Source organism: Periplaneta americana, chromosome 1, assembly GCF_040183065.1.
Source record: "Periplaneta americana isolate PAMFEO1 chromosome 1, P.americana_PAMFEO1_priV1, whole genome shotgun sequence".
Lineage (NCBI taxonomy): Eukaryota > Metazoa > Arthropoda > Insecta > Blattodea > Blattidae > Periplaneta > Periplaneta americana.
Window position 1 is genome coordinate 22,879,190 of NC_091117.1, and position 25,345 is coordinate 22,904,534.

The window sequence follows — 25,345 nt, forward strand, 5'->3', positions numbered from 1 at the left end:
ACATATTCAAACATGTGTGCAGCTAATTGGCGCCTTGTTATTGTATGAATTACAAAATATTCTTGAAAAAAAGGAAAAGAGAACATGGGTTAAGAAATGGATTCGTAGAAGAATTATGCATCTTGTTGAAAGAATTAGCTGAAGAAGGTCCTGCAGAATACAGGAAACATCTCAGAATAAGTCCTGTTTTAAGGGTTTTTAACTTTTTTCGAACCACTTCTACGTCTACGTTTTCGAAACCTTGTTCCATGAGTTCACTGACTAGTTTCTGGAATAATAATTCCCGCTTGTTTTTATTGAGGTATTCTTTGTCACGTATATTCCATAGAAGTTCATACTTCTCATACATTTCCAAAAACTTACGATATCGTTGGAATTCCACTTAGGGGCGCTCATTATTAATAATAATTAATTTACTTCGACAATAGGCCTAAAACTACAAACTTTCTACTTGCCAAGTTGCTACAAGTTCGCATTCACACGCGGGAAGTGGTGGAGTCAAGTCGGTCACGTGACGGGAAAGTGGACACAAAAGTTGAGGGTCGTCAACTCAAATTCTGCTTGACCGCCAAGTCACAACTTGACTGTCTCGACCATATCACACGGGGAAAGTTGAAGGAAAGTCGACTTGCTCCAAGCACTTGACTCCTGTAAACTATCCCCATGCGAATTAGCCAATACTGCTCATGCCAGCTCTCGTGTGGAAGTGGCTGTGACTAGGTTTCCTCCGAATACTTCCGTTTCCCATAACATTTTCGGTCGAGCATTGCCACATCATCATACAAGTTTTCTTGAATGGCCTTCGTAATTTCAAGGACATCATCACTGTAACCATCAGGGCGCGGATTTTGATGACATGCCATCTTTTTCCCTTTACATCCTTTGCAACGTCAGTAAATATGTAAATCCTGGATACTAACTGCCGGTTACAGAAATGTAGAGTTTGTAAGTCCTTCTTGGTCATTTTTCGCTGTTTTAATCTTTTAATCATTTTTTTAATTTTGAGGACCTTTTTGGTCTTTTTTAATTTTGAGGACTTTTGAACCGAGCGGGCTAGCGGCGTGGTAGAGGGCTGGTCTTGAATTCGGGAGGTCCGGGGTTCGATCCCAGGGGCCGGCAATCCTAACTGAGGTTTTTCATGGTTTTCTCAGTTATTTCCAGGCCGGGATTGCACCTCTTGAAAGTTCGGCCATGGACGGCGATCCTTCCCTTAATCCTTTCATATGTGTGAGTGAGTGATGTGTAATGTCTTAAATGTTTGTGTTGTATCGGAGGTGGCCCTGGCATTGAGCTGATCCCTCATCCGGGGAGGCCCTCCATGTCCTTGTGTGGTCAAAAAAGTATGTATGTGATCCATAGATTAATTCCTCTCCCGACAGGTCGCGGCCCTGTAAGGCCCGGGTGGCGTGGGTCGTGTAAAACGAACCTAAAAGAGAGAGGTTAAACTAAGGGAAAGAAGAAGAAGAAGAAGAAGAAGAAGAAGAAGAAGAAGGAGAAGAAGAAGAGGACTTTTGATTTTTTAGTCACTTAAGGTAAATACTTTAATAACGAACTAAAATTTCCCAATAAATGAAAACTCGCAAAATTAGTACTGACACTACCCCATTCAAATGCGGAATCTGAAAGGATTTTCTCCATAGTAAGTGATGTCAAAAGGAAGAAGAGAAATAGAATAAGAGTTGAAGCTCTCGGCTGAGTTGTTATACGCTCTACCTTCCAAACAAAGGAATCGTGTTAGAAAAAATTCGAAGATACAAAACTTTGTGCACAATCATTAAAGTACTCTCAGGAGAAAGCTTTAAAACAGCGCAGATACAAGAAGAATTGACACCCAGTGATCTGTCACTCTTCAAGTATGCTTCTGCCTTCAGCGGATGTGGAAAGAAGCTTCTCAGTAATAATGTTTCTCAGCGTTAAAAAGGCAGGGATGAAAGAATTATCGACAGAAGGGTACAGTGTGCCTAACTCGAACAAACGGATACAAACATAATTAATTAATAATGTCCAGATGAATTTCAACACGAGATCTTCGAATTCAAAAACTATCAAGTTAAATTCTAAAGTTGGACCATAAATGGACGTCAAAGAAAGAATCAGTCAGAAATATATAATATATAGAGAGATAAAGAGACTGTGAAAAAAACAATGAAATATATAGAGGAATATATAATTATAGACATAATGGAAAACATTTAGGCCAATAGACAGGGAAAACTACAGAGACAGACATAAACAATAAAAATTGTAGACAAACATAAACAGTAAAAAAAGGTAGAAAGACATAAATAATGAAAAATATAGACTAATATAAACAGTGAGACAGACATAAACAGTGAAAAATACAGGGAGACATAAACAGTAAAAAATATATACAGACATAAACAGTGAAAAAATAGATAGCTATAAACAGTAAAAAAATATACACAGACATAAACAGTGAAAATATATACTGTACACACATAAACAGTGAAAAATATAGGGAGACATAAACAGTAAAAATATACACAGACATAAACAATGAAAAAATAGATAGCTATAAACAGTAAAAAATACAGACAGATACAAACAGTAAAAATATATATTGTACACACATAAACAGTGAAAAAATAGATAGCTATAAATAGTAAACAATATAGACAGTAAATAATATAGACAGATATAAACAGTGAAAATATGTACACACATACATACATAAACAATGAAAAATATAGGGAGACATAAATAGTAAAACATATACACAGACATAAATAGTAAAAATATACACAGACATAAACAATGAAAAAATAGATAGCTATAAACAGTAAAAAATACAGACAGATACAAACAGTAAAAATATATATTGTACACACATAAACAGTGAAAAAATAGATAGCTATAAATAGTAAACAATATAGACAGTAAATAATATAGACAAATATAAACATATATATGTACATACATAAACAGTAAAAAATATAGGGAGACATAAATAGTAAAACATATACATAGACATAGACAGTAAAAAATAGATAGCTATAAACAGTAAAAAAATATAGACAGACATAAACAGTGAAAATATATACACTCATAAATAGTGAAAAATATAGGGAGACATAAACAGTAAAAAATATACACACACATAAACAGTGAAATATATAGAGATATAAACAGTGAAAAATATATACACACATAAACAGTGAAATATATACACACATAAACAGTGAAATATATAGAGATATAAGTAGTGAAAAAATAGATAGCTATAAATAGTAAACAATATAGACAGTAAATAATATAGACAGATATAAACAGAGAAAATATGTGTTGTTGTTGTTTTCTAATGCCAGGCGTTTGACAATAAAGTCATTTGACCTCTTGCACTCCAATATTTTTCAAATATATTATCATGATCAGCCAATGAAGCACAGATTTTGAGGTGTTCCGAATCCATTTCTTGGATTGAAAATATGTACACACATACATAAACAGTGAAAAATATAGGGAGACATAAACAGTAAAAAATATATACACACATAAACAGTGAAATATATAGAGATATAAACAGTGAACAATATATACACACATAAACAATGAAATATCTAGAGATATAAACAGTGAAAAATATAACATGCATAAACAGTGAAAAATATATACATACTTAAACAGTGAAAAATATAGACAGACATAAACATTGAAATGTATAGACAGACTTGAACAGTAAAGAATATGGACAAACTTAAGCAGTGAAAAAACGAATAGACATAAATATTGAAAAATATAGAGACATAAATGGTTAAAAATATAGACAGATAACAGTGAAAAATATAAATATGTAAATACAGAAGTGAGAAACATACATGAATAGTGAAAAGTACATACGGACGTCAACTGTGAAAAATATACACCGACATAAACAGTGAAAAATATAGACAGAATAAAACAGTAAAAAAAAGGCTACAGATAGACTAAAATAGTGAAACATACAAACAGGCATACATTGATAAATATAGACAAACAATTTCTTTAAAATTATTCACGTAAAGGAGTTTCCATTGTAGGCTATTCATGATATGTGTCGATAATTAAATATTAACTAAATAAAATAAACTGTTTGCAATTGGTAGTAATCTTATATAATGGTATATTAAATTCACATTCCATCAGTTTTATTAACGGTATGTCATACCGGCTTGTTTCTAATATTTCGTAGGCTATGTGTACCCGGTTGATAACGGCCCTCTTTGAGCTCTTGCCGAAGACGTTAAGAGAAGGAAACCTATACAGTATTATCTTTATCGTTTCAAGGATGCTGCAGAAGTGAATTTCCTCTTAAATGTAAACATCAATGCTTTTCACCATCAAATACTGTGTACATCTCGTACAATATGAAAGTACCAGTAGTAAAAAGCAGTTGTAAATTTATTTTGAAATAAACTTGGCCTTCTGGGAATGAATTGCTTCCTTCACATTCCGGTGCCGTAGGTGACAGGAAGATGTTTCTTCAAACAGGATCTTCAGAGAAACTTGCGAGAATTGCAACAGCATCGGAGAGTGATACGCGCTGGGGTACTCGTGCCGGAAGTTGTGAGACTTCCCTTCCGCTCAGTCTTTGTATACTACAAAATAAAAATTCCTAACGTCTAGCGCCGAGTTCAGAGAAGAAGCGAGTGGGTGGGAATAGGAGATAAAATGAAAGTAAAGGGAAGTGGAGTGGAATATCAATTACACGATACGGTCGATGGAACCGTTTAACCGCCTTGTGCGAAGGAAAGTTGCAATGCACCGTGTTCTGCAACTCGTTCTGACCATCTGTGTGATCTCTGCCAGAGATTCCGGCGCATGCGTGAGCAGCTGCAGTGTGCCATTTAAGCGGTCGCAGTTCACAATAATCACCTTGCTCTTCCAGAAACGAGAAAGTGCAGTGCAGGTCATTTGCATCCATCCACCTGTCTATCCCCTCTGCCACTTGTCTCCCAAACCTAGGCTCTTATCTTTTTTCTTAACTTAAAAAAGTCCGTTGCGCGACAGCCCGTGAAGGGCCAAGGTTTACCATCCGGCTGCTGGTCTGACGCACTTATGTCTCAGAAGAGATAAACGATAAGTCGTCTCACCAAGCACTCAATCAATTGAGCAATGAAATAATCAGTCATTTGAGCAAGCAGTCAGTCAAATGAACACTCAAACAATCAGTTGCCTAACCAAGCAGTCAATGAATTAAACAATCAATCAGTACGTAGTCAATCAATTGAACAATCAAATCAAGCAGTCAGTGAATTAAATAATCAGTGCGTAGTCAATCAATTGAACAATCAAATCAACCTGTCAGTGAATTAAACAATCAATTAATACGTAATCAATCAATTGAACAGTCAAATCAACCAGTCAGTGAATTAAACAATCAATCAGTACGTAATCAATCAATTGAACAATCAAATCAACCAGTCAGTGAATTAAACAATCAATCAGTACGTAATCAATCAATTGAACAATCAAATCAACCATACAGTCAGTTAATTAAACAATCAATCAGTACGTAATCAATCAATTGAACAATCAAATCAACCAGTTAGTGAATTAAACAAACAATCAGTACGTAATCAATCAATTGAACAGTCAAATAATCAGTCGTCTAACCAAGCAGTCAATGAATTAAACAATCAATCGGTACGTAGTCAATCAATTGAACAATCAATCAGTCGTCTAACTAAGCAGTCAATGAATTAAACAATCAATCGGTACGTAGTCAATCAATTGAACAATCATTCAGTCGTCTAACCAAGCAGTCAATGAATTAAACAATCAATCAGTATGTAGTCAATCAATTGATCAATCAAATCGACCGAACAGTCAGTGAATTAAACAATCAATCAGTACGTAGTCAATCAATTGAACAATCAAATCAACCAAACAGTCAGTGAATTAAACAAACAATCAGTACGTAGTCAATCAATTGATCAATCAAATCGACCGAACAGTCAGTGAATTAAACAATCAATCAGTACGTAGTCAATCAATTGAACAATGAAATCAAGCAAACAGTCAGTGAATTAAGCAATCAATCAGTACGTAGTCAATCAATTGAACAATCAAATCAAGCAAACAGTCAGTGAATTAAACAATCAATCAGTACTTAGTCAATCAATTGAACAATGAAATCAACCATACAGTCAGTGAATTAAACAATCAATCACTACGTAGTCAATCAATTGAACAATCAAATCAACCAAACAGTCAGTGAATTAAACAATCAATCAGTGCGTAGTCAATCAATTGAACAATCAAATCATCAGTCGTTTAACCAAGCAGTCAATGAATTAAACAATCAATCAGTACGTAGTCAATCAATTGAACAATCAAATTATCAGTTGTTTAACCAAGCAGTCAACGAATTAAATAATCAATCAGTACGTAGTCAATCAATTGAACAATGAAATCATCAGTCGTTTAACCAAGCAGTCAGTGAATTAAACAATCAGTGAATCAGTACATAGTCAATAAATTGAACAATCAAACAATTAGTCATGTAACTAAGCAGTCAATTAATTTAACTGCTGCTACAACCACTACTACCCATGGCCATAAGCAGACATAACATCAAATCTCTGCCTGAGACAACACAGTAAAACACATTACCAAAGTACAAATTAAAATTACCTAGCAAGATTCAAACCCACGACTGTACAATTCACTCAGCTTTACTCCTCGCCTTATTACTGTAGTATAGTTGTACCTGTTATTCAGAGCTTACACAGCGAGCATCAATCTCTCTTTTGTTCACTTTTTTATCATTCTAAGAAGAGTAATTCCTGTTAAGCTTATGGAAATACTTGGTATCTCTGCATACGAAAGAGTTTCCTTTGTGCAATTACGGCGTATAAACAAAACATGAAAGTGCAATTGTTATTGTCATGACTAAAAAGAGCAGTACCGGTATAGTTCATGCAGCTGAGGAAAGCTAAGGCGCAGTTCTGAAACAATTCACTTTCTCGGAATGATTTAATTCAATTTCACCAATTACATTTTATACTCCAGTGCATTTACTGCTCTGAACCAACAAAATTATTTAGTTTCATTTTTATGTCCCCATTACTTCATTCCCAGTTTATTTACCGTTCTCTCTTTCTTCCAGTCCCTTTAGTTTCCTTCTTTTGCTAGTTAATACCATCTCTTCTTCTTTGCGTTATTTATAGGCTATCTTAATTTTCCTTTTTATTTCTTTCTGTATACCGCTGCGGAGTAACGGTCACTATGTCTGACCGAGAAACGAACGGTCCCGGGTTCAAATTCTGGTTGAGACAAGTTACCTGGCTGAGGTTTTTCCGGAGTTTTCTCTCAACTCATTAAGAGCAAATACTGGATAACTTTCCCTGACATTATCACCTTCATCTCACTCAGACGCTAGATAACCATAGCAGTTGATAAAACGTTGGAAAATAACCAATTAAAATATATTTATTTTTATATTCTGCTAATACAGAGCGCGACAAACAAAATTTGACCTACACCGCTCGCCACCAGATTCTTTCTTCTCTGGCAGATGACATACTGGCACTTTGCTTTATACGGATAAAATATGAGCATTTTGAGTCTTTCTAAAACAGATCGCTGCGACGTAATTCCAGCGCTCTTATTGGCTTGTCAAAAAGATCGATCCCTTTGGGTGTAACTAATTTAATAAAAACAGATATTTTCTTATTTACATGAACAGTGATTAGTGCTTCATTTCGTTTTATAATAGTGGCTAGTTTATAGTTTAAGAGAGTAAAATTAGATTTTATGCGCGAGCAGAAAGTTTAGTGCCCTAGACCAGTGATGTCAAAGCAAGCGCATTTTTCTGACCTTGACGTCGTGAGCCGGCAGCAAGCGCTAAGTATGGAAAGAGGAACGTTTGTATTTATGAATAAGCAACCTGTTGGATTAAGAAAACAGTGGTGTACAAACTTCAAACGGAACGTGAAATTTTATGTCGTTATTTTTATATGGCTTCTTTCTGTTTAATATTATCTATATTGTCTGTAAAACAAAAGTACTAACACTGATTTCTTAATATTGCACTTGTGTTTTAAATCTCAATAACATAATAGAGAGTTAAGAAGGAATATTCACTTAAATTCCATAGTAATATAATATACTGTATTAAGTGGATGAAACACATCATTCATAAAGAAAGTGATATTCCAAAGAAAAGAGATTGAGTATGACATGATAAGTTGGAATTTATATTGATGGTATCTTTAGCCTTACAAAAGTAATCAATAAACTAATCCAAACAATGTTACAGTACAAACCAAAGTTACCTAGGTACTGTACATGTTTTAAGTGTAACTAATATTACATAACAAAACTCTTATCGCATTATGCTTTTAAGGTGATATTTGTGAGCAACTTCCTATCATCAGAATATTAAATTATTTTCTCGAAATCTGCTGAAGCTATAGAGCTGACATTTTTACAACACATGGGCACGTATCTTTTGCTTATGATGTAACAGTAGTTGCTTTGTTAATTCATTTCCTTACAAACAATTTCCATGAGAATATTTTCAAAATTTTCAATACACTATCTTCAGTAATAAGTATATACGGTATATTAGATTTACGAAAAAATTCTGTAAGGCTACTAAATAAATAGGCCTATACCTGAAAATTTCACTTTTCTATACGAAAAGTTGAGAAAATATTTCTTTTGTATAAAAAAATCAAACTTGTGAAAAATGAGCATTAAAATTAAAACTTACATTCTTATAATGCACTTATACTTCTTAGGCAAATCTAAAAATTAACATGGATACAGTTTTAATAAGTTCTCTTCCCTTTATCTATTGAATCAGTGCTGGCCATCCCTGAATATAGCTCGACCAAGCGGCATATACTACCTCTTTTGTCTGTCTCTTTCCTTTCCCTTGCAAAGCGCTCAGGCTCTCCTGGGCTCTAAAGCGCGCACTTGCTCCTGTGGGCATCAATTGACATGCCTGCCCTAGACGAAGCCGAGGGTGATATAAAATACGTTTACTCTCGTGTGCTATACAATATTTTATTCATAACTGGTAGGTCTATCTAAATTTCATTACTGATACCTAAATTATATTTTAAATTGTACGCCTTTTCTTTGTATGTATTGTTTGTGAAAAAGTTATAAATTAAAGAATGTAATAGATTCTATCGATACAAATGTCTTGGTGGTCTTGGAAAAAATTTTCAACTCATAGCAGTATTAAAAACGTTTAATTCAGTGCTGTGAATAAAGTCATTGTTTAGGTTGCTAAGGACGGTGAAATAAAGACCAGTTTAGATACCAGTTACGGATAAAAATAATAATATTTTAACTCAGAAAACAGGTAACTGAAACACATACGATACCTATTTTATGTCACCTTCGTCCAACTTTCACAACTTTCAGTCACATTGGAAATGGGACGGAGTTAAGTTTCATTAGCGAAACTTCGTTTTCCTGTATTGGCATCACTAAAGAATGAAGTATAAAGCTATGATTTAGGTAATACTGCAAAGATCATAGATACATACATACTTATGGCTTTTAAGGAACCCGGAGGTTCATTGCCGCCTTCACATAAGCCAGCCATTTGAGCAAGATTAATCCAGTCTCTACCATCATATCCCACCTCCTCAAATCAATTTTAATATTATCCTTCTATCTACGCCTCGGCCTCTCCAAAGACCTTTTTCCCTCCGGCCTCCCAACTAACACTCTATATGTATTTCTGGATTCGCCCTTACGTGCTACATACCCTGCTCATCTCAAACGTCTGGATTTAATGTTCCTAATTATGTTAGGTGAAGAATAAAATGCGTGCAGTTCTACGTTGTGTAACTTTCTCCATTCTCCTATAACTTCATCCCTCTTAGCCCCAGATATTTTTCTAAGCACATTATTCTTGGACACACTTAACCTCTGTTACTCTCTCAAAGTGACAGTCCAAGTTTCACAACCATACAGAATAACCGGTAATATAACTGTTTTATAAATTTTAGCTTTCAGCTTCTTCGAGAGCAGATTGGATGACAAAAGTTTCTCATCCGAATAATAACAGGCATTTCCCATATTTATATTTATTCTGAGTTTAAATTCCTCCCGAGTGTTATTTATATTTGTTACTGTTACTCTCAGGTATTTGAATTTTTCCACCTCTTCAAATGATAAATTTCCAATTTTTATATTTTTACTTCGTACTATGTTCTGGTCACGAGACATAATCATATACTTTGTCTTTACTGTAGTTATGTATAGTAGTGGCAAAAAAAAAAACGGACCGACCTTTGTAGCTGATTTCAGAGTCACAGATTCAAATTTTGCTAGTCACAAAGCACATCCATCTCGTATAATTAATTGTAACAATGAAATTTATTGCATTTGTTCAATTCTTACCGTATTTTGTTTCCTTCTATGCCTCAAACTTACAGACGAAAAAACTTTGAGAGTTTTATTTTCATCTGGTATCAATATTACATTATTTCTACTTCTATTCGGCAGAGATAACTGCGTATTTTTACATTAAATAGCAGTACATACCTCTGGCTTCACTATCCATATTGAAATTACCACAGTTTGACACAATACACAGCACAGGATTCTTTTGTATCAGCTACAAGGGTCGGTCCGGTTTTTTTGCCACTACTGTACATATTTAAATTCATTTTCCGTTTCCTTTTTACGAGTTATTTAATGCATCGTTCTTTGAGGAGTTTGCACTAATTTTGAATAAAATTATGGCTTCAATCGAACGTAAAAACCTCCACGATCTTCAGAGATCCACTTTTACTTTTTCAATACCGATATCCCAAATGAATAAAAACACGCAATTGCGCGAAGTTCCGCGGTCTAGTTATGAGTAATAGAGTTATTGCGGAACGAGAGGCAAGAAACATAGCAGCCCGACGAAATATGTTCGAATGCATAGCAAACTCCAATCTGACACAAAATCCCGAACTAGGGTGTCCAGCAGAGGTCTTCATCGGACGTTTTCGCTCGAGCGCCAAGTAGTTCATAGCATACTCCGATAGGTAGCGCACATGCATGATGGATAAAATTGTCACGAGCGATAAATCCTCGAACGATATAAGCCGAGCGTCAGACATTCGTTCTTGTTACAGTGATGAACTGTGTAGTAACATCATAGATGTTTATCATTTGAAAACTTTGCAGTGTTTAACTAACCTCTCCATAGTACAACTACAAAACTTGCTTTAAAATGTAATATAAATGTTGTAAGTAAATGTTTTTTTTTTTCCACATAGGAGTGATTTTGTTTTTGCCACATCTGATACATGTTATTAGATGTAAATGTAATTATTATAAACGGAGAACACAATCACGATCATGCAAGAACTGTATCAAGTTTTCTAGTAATAATAATAATAATAATAATAATAATAATAATAATAATAATAATAATAATAATAATAATAATAATAATAATAATCTCTAATAATTAGTGTATCAATCTTTGCGTCTGTAACAGTTGTGCAGCATGATTATTCGTTTTATTATATTTTCTGTGACGTTATCTCTGTACTAATATTGTTATTAATCTACTGCTATATCAATAATATTTTGTAAAACGTTTCTACATTGTCGCAGTATATAGGCGGAACACTATGTAGTAGTAGTAGTAGTAGTAGTAGTAGTAGTAGTAGTAGTAGTAGTAGTAGTAGTAGTAGTAGTAGTAGTAGTAGTAGTAGTAGGTTTATTTTGCCTGGCAGAGTTAAGGCCATGAGGCCTTCTCTTCCACTCAACTCGGTTTCAATAATATACATGAAATACAAAATTAGATTACAAAACAACACAAAAGAAAATACCTTAGAAATTACATAAAATATAGTAGAAAATTACAATAGTCAAGATCAGTTACATAATATAAAATTACAAATAGTCAAGATCGGTTACATAATATATAAAATAAAGCAGAAAATTACACATAATCAAAATCAGTTACATAACGTAAGGGGAAAAAAACACACACACACACACACACACGCACGCACGCACACACACAATTTATAAGACCTAAAATGCCCGAGATAAATTCGACAATTACTTCACTTGAGATATATTATATAGTTAATATACTAATAGGAGAATACATGTGGGTTACAAGACATAAAATGTTGATTAGCAAAGATGTATGGACCTATCATATTATATATGTGGTAAATCAAATACCGAATAATTATTAATTAGCAATAATGACTGAAATCGAATTTTTTCATACTATTTTATTTATGACTTCATGTTCGTGTTTTGGTACGTTCCATTGACTGTTCCATTTAACGTTTGTCATAAACGCAGAAAATAAAGCCTTATTTTTACCGCGTGAGCAAAACATATGTGTATCTTATCTGTCGCCTTCCATACAAGATAAGACATGTCGGTGAGATGACCTTGTACTGTGCTTCCATTTATTACGACCGATCGTATCTCACTCGAGGGTGCGACACTCGACCGTGTTCAAGCGAGCGATTTAACTCCAATGCAGCACTCTGGTGTCCAGAGACACAAAAGTACGCACTGAGAGCCACACATTAGTTGTTCTAACGAACTGCATTTGAGTAACCCTAAAAGATGTTAAAGAAATTTTACTGGCACGAGGTAGCTTCCCAGTTACAAGCTTTCCCAGAAACAAATAGGCTGTTATTGTAATTTTAGTTTTCCCCTTAGCATTTAAAACTGTATCGTACCACACAGCAACAACATTTGCATGTCTCATCTTCCAGCTTTATTTTACTTCAAGAAGACTCTTTCCGGTCGTAAAGTTTAAGTGGTCGTCATATAAAGCAGTGAAGAATTTCAAGAAATCTCGCCCCACAATTACACGCTCTTAAGTACAACAGTAAAAATGATTCTTTATGGCCCCGTACTACAACTTTCGAATATATACTTTTTTATATCCATTCGATTTCTATTTCTCGCCTTGAGCATGCATGAATTTATGAATCAATCACATGTCATTGCTTTGTTTGGAAACTTGAATAGTAATATATAGTATATATACCCAGTTGGTCTATTTATAAGCAGGGAAAGGATTTATATGTAAATACATATTTACTTATAAAGCTAATATAATTTATATTTTGCATTATCTTTATGTTTCACAATGTGTAGGGTTGAAAAATCTTACTTTTATTTTCCATATTTTTCCATATTTTAGAGTTTAGTACATATTTTCGTTAATTTCCATATATTTTCCATATTTCATATAAAACAGTCCATATTATATTAGGTTTAACAATAAAACAAAACAAAATTCCATTAACTTTTAAAAATACATTTCAAGAATAGAGATTTAAACACATGTTCAGTAATCCCTTTAACATCAGAGTTATTTGAAAATTAGCAGTCCTATCAACAATGGGAAAGTAAGTTACAAAACTGTATTAATTTAATTTAAAATTTTTAACAGACTTCAGTTGTGCAGCTCAACAGTTAAATGCCAGTCAGAGTACACATAGGTTCAGTTTTGTAAATCATACTATAAAGACGGTAAATATGCCAAAAGTACGTCATTCAGTCAATTTAAAATCAAAACTAACAAGTTACATTTCAGAATTTAAAGAAGATGGTTTATCAACTGACAATAAAATATTATTTTGTAATTTGTGTCAGTGTGCAGTATCATCTACACAAAAGTTCCTGGTGCAACAACACATTACAACTAGTAAACATCAGGCCAACAAACAACTAAATTCCAAGCAGAGACAATTGTTTTTAACACAACCAACAACATCGAATGTAAGATCTGAGTTTAACATCGACCTGTGCCGTTCTCTCATCTCTGCTGATATTCCTCTCTACAAACTAAAGAATAAGGTCTTCAGGGAATTCCTTGAAAAATATACTCAACATACAATCCCGGATGAGTCAACACTTAGGAAGACGTATGCTCCATCCATCTACGATGAGACAATACAGAAGATAAGAGATGAAATTAAAGATAGTTCAATTTGGGTTTCCATTGATGAGACTCCCGACAAAGAAGGTAGACTTGTTGGTAATGTAGTTATCGGTTTGTTAAGTGAACAATATCCTGAACGAATTCTTTTACATTGTGATGTTCTAGAAAAGTGCAATAACAAAACTATAGTTAAACTGTTCAACGAAGCTATGGGTATCCTGTGGCCAAAGGGTATTATGTACGATAATGTGTTATTCTTTATTAGCGATGCTGCCCCTTATATGGTCAAAGCTGGACAAGCATTATCTGTTGTATATCCTAAATTGACTCATTTTACTTGTGTGGCGCATGCATTTCATCGTGTGGCAGAAGTGGTCAGAGACAATTTCCCTAAAGTAGATTTGTTGATTTCATCAGTGAAAAAAGTATTTCTCAAAGCTCCCAGTAGAGTTAACGTGTTGAAAGAAATGTACCCTGAAATTCCATTGCCACCAAAGCCAATTTTAACTAGATGGGGTACATGGCTAGAAGCAGTTGAATATTATGCCGAACATATAGACTCTATTAACAATGTTCTCCTTGCATTGGACTCTGAAGATGCAGTCTCAATTGATACTGCGAAAACAGTTACCTGTGACATAAGTGTGAAGAATGACTTAGCTCACATTCAGCATACATTTTCATGCATCATAAAAACGCTCAAAAGTCTCCAAAATAGGCACCTTTCACTATCTGAAAGTTTTGAAATTATAAATAGTACTGTGGAACAACTGAATCGTGGTAGAGGTAAAGTTGCAGATGCAGTAAGAGCTAAGGTGGACACTGTACTTTCAAAAAACCCTGGATATGAAGAACTACAAAAGGTTGTTGCTGTGATGAGTGGTGAATCAACAGTGAAGATTAACTTGGACTTATCCCCAGCAGACATTGTGAAATTGAATTATGTACCAGTTACTTCTTGTGACGTCGAACGCTCTTTTAGTCAGTATAAATCTATCCTCAGAGACAATAGAAGAAGATTCACTTTTCAGCACTTGAAAGAAATGTTTGTAACCTATTGTTATGGTAACAGACAATAAAAATTGTGTTTTGTTGAAACTACATTGGAAGATAAGGTACGTCCATTATATTTTTTGTTTAGTTTGATTAAAATGTACCAATATTTAACGTACATAGTCATTTTTTTTTATAATTTTAAGTCCATATTTAATTCCATATTTTGGTAAAAATAACTACATATATATTTACATATTTCATATATTTTTAATCCATATAAATCCGTTCCCTGTTTATAAGTATATCTATTGATCGAGTTTAATAATTTAATAATTATATTTAGGTATGATTTATTATTATTATTATTATTATTATTATTATTATTATTATTATTATTATTATTATTATTAAATAATTATTTTATTGGTGTGTTGGAAAGATAAAAAGAATTATCATTGTATTATATTAATTATGTTTTGTTTATAGCAATGTCGTAATTTTATATCATACTGGTTGAGTGGAAGAGAAGGCCGAATGGCCTTAACTGTGCCAGTTAAAATAAAACATTATTATTATTATTATTATTACTATTATTATTATTATTATTATTATTATTACTTACTTACTTACTTACTTATTGGCTTTTAAGGAACCCGGAGGTTCATTGCCGCCCTCACATAAGCCCGCCATTGGTCCCTATCCTGAGCAAGATTAATCCACTCTCTATCATCATATCCCACCTCCCTCAAATACATTTTAATATTATCTTCCCACCTACGTCTCGGCCTGCCCAAAGGTCTTTTCCCCTCTGGCCTCCCAACTAACACTCTATATGCATTTCTGGATTCGCCCATACGTGCTACATGCCCTGCCCATCTCAAACGTCTGGGTTTAATGTTCCTAATTATGTCAGGTGAAGAATACAATGCGTGCAGCTCTGCGTTGTGTAACTTTCTCCATTCTCCTGTAACTTCATCCCTTTTAGCCCCAATTATTTTCCTAAGCACCTTATTCTCAAGCACCCTTAACCTATGATACTCTCTCAAAGTGAGAGTCCAAGATTCACAACCATAAAGAACAACCGGTAATATATTATTATGATTATTATTATTATTATTATTATTACATAATTATTTTATTGATGTGTTGAGAAGATAAAAAGAATTATCATTGTATTATATTAATTATGTATTGTATTAATTATGTTTTGTTTATAGCAATATTGTAATTTTGTATCATACTGGTTGAGTGGAAGAGAAGGCCGAATGACCTTAACTCTGCCAGCTAAAATAAACCATTATTATTATTATTATTATTATTATTATTATTATTATTATTATTATTATTATTATTATTATTATTATTATTATTATTATTGTCTATTTATAAGGTTTCAGCTAAGAGAAGATGATGGTTAAATTTGCCTTTTTTCCCTAATTGATGCATAATTTTCCTTTTTATACAGAATTATGACTCTTGCAACAACTTAAAATTGAGACTAGTTTCTGTAAAAAAAAAAGGGTCCAAATTTTGAAAAAATCTATCAGGACACAGCAATTCATTAAAATGGATATATTATCTCAGTCACTGTTTAAAATAAATTCAAAATTTGTATGACTTTTACTTCATTATTCTAGATACACTTTTAACACTTAGGCCTATAACAATAATCACTGATTAACTTTATAACTCTTTACTGTGTTAATATGACTAGTTTCGAAGTGATATTCTTCATTTTCCAAAACCTAGTGAAGATCCCGCGCTATCTTCTCATATCTAAGAGATGATAGGGCGAAACTTTGGCTAGGCTTTGGAAAATGAAGAATATCACTTCGAAACTAGTCAGACAGGTAATTCCCACATAATAACACAGTGAAGAATTAAAAAAGTTAATCAGTGACATTTTATTCCTAAAAGCACGTTCTTCGAAAAGTTTGTCGCATAACTTTGATATTGAGTCTCAAAATTTTAAGATAAACAATTCTGCAATGCTTGGGAAAAGTGGCACAAGTCAGTTTCCACAAACATTTTTTATTAATTTATTGACAACTTACGGAACATCTGCTCGCTTGGGAAAAGAGACATTAGTATTTCTCCCATTACAATAATTCATACAGAAGAAAATCGAAACGACATAAACCAGTGTGAAGACAGTTTTTTTTTCTTCTCCTGTAAAATTAACATTTTTGATTTGTGCCACTTTTCCCGACCACTACAGAATTACACTTTAAGAATAAATTTTAGGAGTACTTTTATAAAATTATGAAGACATATTTTTCAACTGCAATAAAATAACACATTTCTATTACTGAAAAAACTTCCTTAATTGCGTAAAGAATGTGTGTACCAAATAGCATGCATATAACATTAATAGTTCCGAAGATATTTAACGTTTTGTACGAGGAAAAAAAAAACAAGAAAAAATTAAGTTATCGGAAAATGTAATCAGAGTTTAGTGTCATTAAAAAACCCTATGCACCAGAGCTTTAAAGATGGCGTCACAGCAGCCAACAAGGCCATAAATGTGTTTTAAATTTTATGTACTGTATTTTTCACATGTCAAAGAGTACTTTAAAGGATATTTTTAAATTAACGGTTTTCCACCAGATTTAACAATTCTCTCTCCTTAAGCCGTCATGTTAGATCAGTTGGCAGAAAGTTGCCTTTCAACGCCAGAGGACGAGATCAAATCCCGAAGATGACGGAACTGTACTTGTGGTGTAGAAAGGCGATAGGGCTTTTCCCGAGAATCTCCCGTTTTTATAGCCTCATTTCCACAACATTCTCCACAATTCCCCTTTCATTACTATTTCCATTTCGAAAAACAAGGCACCTACTTGTGTTTGATTGGCGTCGGATCGGTCGTCCGCCGTGGTGGATGTTCCTTGCAGTTTGTCCAAAACTTGGTAAATGGCAGTAGTTGTGGGTTCTAGAAGATCAGCGGTCTGCAAAGAGGAACAGAACTGTGTTTCAAGCAATTTAACTCTAGTCCATTCTTTTATTTAAAACTATTCTAATGCAGTTTCCTATCTTATACCATTCCATTTCAATCTATTTCATTCTATTTCATACTTATATTTCGCTCAATTCAACCCCATTATTGTGTCTCATACTATTCCATTTCAATCCATTATGCATTATTGTATTTTACCCTACTCGAACTCATTCTCTTATCCCATAGTATTCCATTTAAATATATTTTATTCCAATTCATTCTTATTTTGCGATCTATTCTAATTCATTTTCATAAACCAAACTATGCCATTTAAGTCTTACTTACTTACAAATGGCTTTTAAGGAACCCGAAGGTTCATTGCCGCCCTCACATAAGCCCGCCAGTGGTCCCTATCCTATGCAAGATTAATCCAGTCTCTATCATCATACCCCACCTCCCTCAAATCCATTTTAATATTATCCTCCCATCTACGTCTCGGCCTCCCTAAAGGTCTTTTTCCCTCCGGTCTCCCAACTAACACTCTATATGCATTTCTGGATTCGCCCATACGTGCTACATGCCCTGCCCATCTCAAACGTCTGAATTTGATGTTCCTAATTATGTCAGGTGAAAAATACAATGCGTGCAGTTCTGTGTTGTGTAACTTTCTCCATTCTCCTGTAACTTCATCCCGCTTAGCCCCAAATACTTTCCTAAGCACCTTATTCTCAAACACCCTGAACCTATGTTCCTCTCTCAGAGTGAGAGTCCAAGTTTCATAACCATACAGAACAACCGGTAATATAACTGTTTTATAAATTCTAACTTTCAGATTTTTGGACAGCAGACTGGATGATAAGAGCTTATGAACTGAATAATAACACGCATTTCCCATATTTTTTCTGCGTTTAATTTCCTCCCTAGTGTCATTTATATTTGTTACTGTTGCTCCAAGATATTTGAATTTTTCCACCTTTTCAAAGGATAATTCTCCAATTTTTATATTTCCATTTCGTACAATATTCTGGTCACGAGACATTATCATATACTTTGTCTTTTCGGGATTTACTTCCAAATCGATCGCTTTACTTGCTTCAAGTAAAATTTCCTTAAATTGCCATTTAAGTCTATTCTATTTTATTTCATTCTTGTATTGCAATCTATTCGAATGTGTTTTCGTACCCCATACTATACCATTTAAATTTATTTCAGTCTATTTCACTTCTGTATTGCAATCTATTCGATCCATTCTCGTATGCCATGTTATTCTATTTAAATCTGTTCTGTTTCATTCTTGTATTGCAATCTAATCGATTCAATTTTATATCCCATACTATTCCATTTAAATCTGTTCTATTTTATTTCATTCTTGTATTGCCATCTCTCCGAATGCATTTTCGTAACCTACAATATACCATTTAAACTTTTAATCTATTTCATTCCTGTATTGCAACCTATTCGATCCATTCTTGTATCCCACGTTAATCTATTTAAATCTGTTCTATTTCATTATTGTATTGAAATCTATTCGAATCCATTCTCGTATCCTATACTATTCCATTTAAATCTATTTCATTCTATTTTATTTTTCCATTCTTGTGTTACAGTCAATTCGAATCCATTCTTATATCCAATACTCTTTCATATACAGTATATCAATTCTATTCTTTTCATTCTTGTATTGCAGTCTATTCGAATCTATTTCCGTATCCCATATTTTTCCATTTAAATCTATGCTATTCTATTTTTAATTACTGTATTGCAATCTATTCTAATTCATTTTCGTATTCCATACTACTCCATTTAAATCTATTTCATTCTGTTGTATTCTTGTATTGCAATATATTCGAATCCATTCTCGTATCCTATACTATTTCATTGAAATCTGTTTCATTCTATTCTATATTTCCATTCTTGTGTTGCAGTCAACTCGAATCCATTCTTATATCCCATATTATTCCATATACAGTAAATCTATTCTATTCTTTTCATTCTTGTATTGCAGTCTACTCGAATCTATTTCCATATCCATATTTTTCCACTTAAATCTATGCTATTCTATTTTTTAATTATTGCATTACAATCTAGTCTAATTCATTTTCTTATCCCATACTATTCCATTTAAATCTATTTCATTCTATTGTATTTTTGTATTGAAATCTATTCGAATCCATTCTCGTATCCTATACTATTCCATTTAAATCTATTTCATTCTATCCTATTTTTCCATTCTTGTGTTGCAGTCAATTCGAATCTATTCTTACATCCCATACTATTCCACATACACTAAATCTATTCTATTCTTTTCTTCTTGTATTGCAGTCTACTCGAATCTATTTCCGTATCCCATATTTTTCCATTTAAATCTATGCTATTCTACTTTTTAATTATTGCACTGCAATCTATTCTTTTCGTATTCCATACTATTCCATTTAAATCTATTTCATTCTGTTGTATTCTTGTATTGCAATATATTCGAATCCATTTTCATATCCTACACTATTCCATTTAAATATTTTCTATTTTATTTCATTCGTGTATTGTAGACAATTCGGATCCAGTTTAGTATCCCATATTATTCCAGTTTAATCGATTCTGATCTATTCTATTTCATGCTTGTAGTCTACTCTGACATTTAATTCTATTCAAATATTTGTAAGTTTCCTTTAAAAAGATTTATTTATCCATCTAGTGAGATGACATTTGATAGCACAAAAGTGACGGGGAAATTCGAAACACTGAAGAGAAAATATCAGCACACTACTGTTTTTCTCAATAGTAAATATTATAGGATCTGCCGTAGTTCCAACTCTGTTTCCTTCGATAAAAATTCCTCAGGTTGACCTGTTCAGTTTTAATGGATATGTCTTTTGCTGACACGTCTATTAAGACAATAAGATGTCCGGAAGGATAAACCTATTACTAGTAACAAGGAAAACACGAGATAATTAGGCGCCCATTAGTAACAGGCTGCCATACGAAGAGCGCACATGTGACCCTCACGTGACCTACATGTGGTGTTTGCATTTTACCGCCTTCAATAATATCGGAATTTCTTTATTGGGCAGTATATCTGGGTCACGAGGATTGATTTGATTTCTTTTCTGTTCTAATACATCATTTTGAGGCGCTCGCTTTATGAACAAGTCGCATTGCAGGCATATCTCGACCAATATAAACGAGTTTAATTCATCTTATCACGCCCTCGCTTATCCTTCGGCATTCAACAAAAGAACTCCAAGAAGACACATAAAATCGATAAATAAAACACGTTACTTTCATAAATTAGTTTGGGAAAATGTGGACTTTTGATTCCTATTGATAGAGAGAGAGAGAGAGAGGGGGGGAGAGTGTGTGTGTATGTGTGTGAGTATAAGAATGTATACATATAAGTGTGTACAGAAGATCGAACAAATGAACTTCTGCACGTATGCCATTTAGGTACATCATTTACAAAAAGATTTCCCAAGAGAGAGAATACTTTTTCATGTAGACTGTTTACTGTAGATAAGTCCATTACCCAAAAAATTAAAATAGATAATCATTTTCCACATGCTCAGTTAAAAAAAAATAGATCCATTGTGCAAATATTAAAAATTACTTTACATTTTGACAATAAGGAGAAAAATATTATTTTGCCGACCAGTGTTTTCTCGTTAGGTTTTCCTGAGGTGTTCTATAGCTATAAAGCGAATGTTAAGTAATTCCGTGATGAATTCTTGAATTCATCTGACTATCGTGAATTCCGCCGGCGTTATACCGTCGTTTTAAACTGCCGATGAACAGAAATATAAATATCAGTCTAGTCTGCGCCAGGTATTGAAGCAAGTTCGCCGATTAACAAGCCATCGCTCTTGCATTGAGCTGTGAGAGAAGTCTTGGTACTACAGAAGTATACGATACAAACTCGTAGCAACCAACTGACGATGAAATAAAGGTAGCGACGATGACGTAATATTACATTCCTGCCAGAGAAACATTACCGGACCAGCATGGTAAATATGGTTTTAAGTGGAGACATTTTCAACGATAAAAATTAACAATTACTATCATAAAAACAGTTAAGCCCTACAGATAAACTGTGGAATATGATACGAAAAAATATAAATTTCAAAATCACAGTATCGTAAAGTATAACACAGTCCTACAGCTCAACTGTAGAATACGATACGAGAAAAATATACATTTTAAATGCTTAGTAACTTAACCGTAAAATAGAGTTCAGCTCTATCACTCTACTGTTGGCTACGGTACGAAAATAATATATACAGGTTGTAACTTTAATAATGGCAACTATTTATTTATTACGAATATACAAGTGATACATCTGTGAAACTTCTACAGTCCTTCAATGTAGTAATCAGCATTGTCTACAACTCGTTACTAGCGATGTGGAAGTCGTAGTATCCCTGTAGCAGCTCCTGTTCTGTAGATGTTTCTGATGGACCGCCTTACTGCCTGCAGAATATCGGGAACACCAGTGGAATATTCTAACATCACGAAGTGGTTCCTTCATATTTGGGATTAAGTCATAATCACAAGGGCTTAAGTCCGGTGAATGTGGTGGATGGAAAAGCACTTCCCACCCCCAACGACGGTGCACATCAGCTACAGGTTGTGCCGTGTGCGTTCTTGCGTTATTCTGCGAAATAATGGGAGGGTTCTGCAAAACGTGTGATCGCTTTCTTCGCAACGCTGTTCTCAGATTATGCTCCAAAAATGACGGATATACTGTGCATTAACATTCTGTCTTTGCGCTGTTCCTGCTTTGTAAACATGGCGAAACACAATCGCTTAAAGCTACAACAAACAGGAAACTAACTTCAACTTTCCACAGCGCATGCGCTGTGAGTCAGACGGAAGAGTCCTTTTAGGGGGGGGGGAGGGCAGACATAGACTAACATGTGGTAGAAGTGACAACAATTAACTCCGTCTCGTTTCGCTTTTACACCAGTGTTGCCACTATTAAAGTTACACCCCACGTAAATAATAAACAATATGGATATTCCAAAACCATTGCAACTCGTCACTAAACTATTTCCTCATCAAACTATACCTAACCTTGACACTGATTGTGGAGATCTTTCTTGTCACTAATATATCCCCACATCAATCCCCATCTAACATTGTCATTGACAGTGTAGCCCGTGTCACGTATACTACTATGTACCAAAAATTAAAAATAACAAAATTACAACTACTCACCACGTAAGTATCGAAAACATAATCATTACAAAACACCTCTCAAGTCATCACAAAACACACCACAAATTAAAAATAACGCAACTACCACTAACAAGAGAATATTGTGACACACTATTATCAAAAACATAAATAATTATTCATATTATGGAAACAAATCAAAGCTGGCACTAATTCTTCACGTCAAAACCAAAGTAATAAGTATTAAACAAAAGCATATCAAAGCAAAAACAGTTCCATATCGTATTCTACACCAGATTCGAAGTTTTAGTGATTACCGCCACGTCAACAAAGCAAAAATAAGATTGAAAAACTGTAGAAAACTACAATAAATTGTAACCATTTTCGTAAGTTAATAAATCACGGTAAGTTTCAAAATTATTTCTATAAATTGATTTAATAATAATATCATCACAATAGTTTCTGTCTATACTTCAAACAACAAAGTCGATTCGTGAACCGCGCGTTTGATACTAAATATACAGAACATTGAGTCAGACTAGATGTTTCAGACCGACTATGAAGAGAAGTTCTGTTAACTTCTTAATTGCGTAACTGCAATATTAATTACAGTTGGATTCCCTAAGCCACTTTAATTGCCATTAGACGCTAGTCGTTGCTACAGGTTGCCGTAATGTGAAAAGTGGTGTTAAATTCAGGGTGTCATGGTGTTAGCGCAAACTCTTCACATTCATATCACTACAGCCCGAATTTCTATGCACTGTCAAATCTTAAAATATGCAGGCATTCATCATATGACAGAACATGCACAATGAAGCGAAAAAACAGTAAAAATATGGACTGTCAAAATTAAGTTCTGCGTTGTTATATTTTTATTTTATTTCGAAAGAACGTATTACAACTTATTTCTCAAAATTTTCTTTACTTAAGCTCATGCGTTTGTCTGAAGTACCTTCTTGAACATAGAAAATAATCTTTCTACGTCACAAGAAGTGACAGGCGCATACGTAAGAGAAGAAATTTGGGACAAAGTGAGGTGGAACTGGAAGTTTTTTTTGCATTATGACCTCACCTAGAATCGAGCCCGCAAACTTCCGACTTTCCACGTTACACCTAAACCGCGACGCTATCACGCGCCCCAAAATACAAAAGTACTTAAGTCTTTACAACAATCACAATAAACTACATTACTGTCCATCTTTAGAAAATCCTTTCGCTCAATCCATTTTGACGCTATCTCCTTTCGCAGTTCTAACAGGAACCATAACAACACTTCAGAGTTCGATACAAAACTATACTAAATTGCAGTTTGCAAGCATGATGCTTCTGCCCTCATTTATTTCAATATTTTGATCTTCAGCTTGCAACGAGCGAGAGTTAGGGGTTGGAAATTCCAGTGTAACAAAGAGAAGATTTAGTGGAAAGTTCAAAGACTAGTCAGAATGCAAGGAAACCATATTATCAGTAGCTTCTCTTTTTTTTTATCTCGCTTTAACATCTCTGGTCATATCGCGAGTTAATGTTTTTGGGTGAAATCCGAAGGCCTGTGTACAATTTTTTGAGTACTGGTTCCATTGTTGTGAACTAGATAGCGTCTGTAGATGTATTACTGATTTGTTACGAATATGATTTTGGTGATAAATGAAGTCGGTGATATTTAGGAATGTTGTGGCCCGAATTTCCTGGAATTTGGTTAGGGAAAATCCTGAAAAACCTCAATCACGAAATTCAACCCGATTGGGAATCGAACCTGGACTCTACACTACAGAGATGGTCAGATTCCTTTAATTTTTGTCTCAATAAACCAATAATGTGGAAATACCAAACGTCAGAAGAAAGGATATAATATACAATATAAAAGTCGAAATATATGCCATTAAATCTAAAATGTTCAGAATATGTATTATACATGAATTTACTCCCAAAAAAGGCCAAAACATTAAAAAAATGTACGGAAAAAGTAGTTATTTGGAATCGATGTCATAAAACGAATATTTGCAATGTTTGAGAAGTGTAACAAGCTTATGAATGAATGAATGAATGAATGAATGAATGAATGAATGAATGAATGAATGAATGAATGAATGAATGAATGAATGAAGCCACTGTGTCCCATGAAGGGCTAGGGCCTCCTACAGGAGGGGAAGCTCGGTTGGTGTGGTTCACATGATGAGCTATTTCACGTGAACAATATTTACATTCACATTCACTATGTGAGATACACTAGAGTTTGTCAAATTTTAGTTCTATATGAGTTTGTTCACTATCTGTCTCCACTCGTTCCTGTTGCGGGCGATGGTTGACCAGTTCCCTCCCAGCTGCTGCTTGAATGTATCTTTTTTTTTTTTTTTTACAATTCATTT

General features: G+C 33.9%; 1 protein-coding gene across 1 annotated transcript in view; it reads right to left on the minus strand.

Moving 5' to 3' along the window:
* LOC138715150 (heat shock 70 kDa protein 12A-like) overlaps positions 1-17,827 on the minus strand; it is a 172,419-nt gene extending 154,592 nt beyond the window's left edge. The window contains exon 1 of the mRNA XM_069847838.1: positions 17,722-17,827. The gene's annotated coding sequence lies outside the window, so the exon portion shown is untranslated. The remainder of the gene's footprint in view (positions 1-17,721) is intronic.
* Between the last annotated feature and the right edge of the window lie 7,518 nt (positions 17,828-25,345).